The 927-nt window shown below is 48.2% G+C and overlaps 1 non-coding gene across 1 annotated transcript; it reads left to right on the forward strand.

Moving 5' to 3' along the window:
- Nucleotides 1–8: 8 nt before the first annotated feature.
- Nucleotides 9–83, forward strand: Tc00.1047053404683.10. The gene has a single exon (XR_008253979.1). It is a non-coding gene; the product is annotated as an H/ACA snoRNA, TC9C1H1 (small nucleolar RNA).
- The last annotated feature ends 844 nt before the right edge of the window (nt 84–927 follow it).

Genomic DNA, 927 nt, shown 5'->3' on the forward strand with positions numbered 1-927 from the left:
GAGATTTCTCGTCCGCGAGCACAGAAGATGAAGCCGGCTGTGGCTGAACAGTGCTGCGTCGGTGCCGACACTGTGCGAGATGGGCGGTTAGGTGCGGTGTTTGTTGGTATTAACTTTGTGTATTGATTTTTTAGTGTGTATTTTATAATTACTGGAGGAGCTCCGGGGTATTTCTTTTTCTTTTTCTTGTAGTGTGGTCGTTTTCTGATGGCAAGGTGTGGAAGATGCTTCTGTGCATGAGGGAATTGGTTTGTTTTTTGTTATGTGTACACTTTTTTTCTTTTTTCTAGGTCTGTTTCTTTTTGCTTTGCATGTAGTGTGAGGTGTGATCGCATCTCGTTTTGCATGCAAATGTCCAGTTTTTATTCGTCATCGACGCTACCCCTAATATTGCTGCTGCTGCTGCTTTGTGTGCGCCTCTGTTCGGGCCTTGTGGAACATCGCTGCACGTTCGACAAGAGGACGCGAGATGGTGCTCCTCTGCCTATGGTGCGTGAGCTGCCGCGGAAGGGACAGGGTGCATTCCAGGCATACACCGCCAGTGAGCCGGAGTGGAGTCCGTTACGCATCGGATTTTTCACAGAGGATCTGAAGAATAAGTCACGTTACTGCACGGCTGAGGGAGATATGCGTCCAGACTACGAGGGTAACACGGTGAAGTGCGAGAAGAAGCATATCCTTACTGAAGAAAAGAGGGCGCTTCTTATTAATAAGCTCTTACCAGACTCCATTAAGTTACATTCGGATCGTCTCCTTGTTCAACCAACGGAATTATTTGTGTTGCCGCCCTCTCTCGTTGGCGCGTGTACTTTGTTTTTGATTCCTGATGGTCATTTTGCTGAAGGGATTACTGGTGCCGATTTTATCCTTTATGTTGCTGCTGGGCCGACGCATGACGTGAATGTCGCGTGGGGCGTACCGTGTGCT

Source organism: Trypanosoma cruzi, assembly GCF_000209065.1.
Source record: "Trypanosoma cruzi strain CL Brener chromosome Unknown tcruzi_1047053404683, whole genome shotgun sequence".
Taxonomy (NCBI): Eukaryota; Euglenozoa; class Kinetoplastea; order Trypanosomatida; family Trypanosomatidae; genus Trypanosoma; species Trypanosoma cruzi.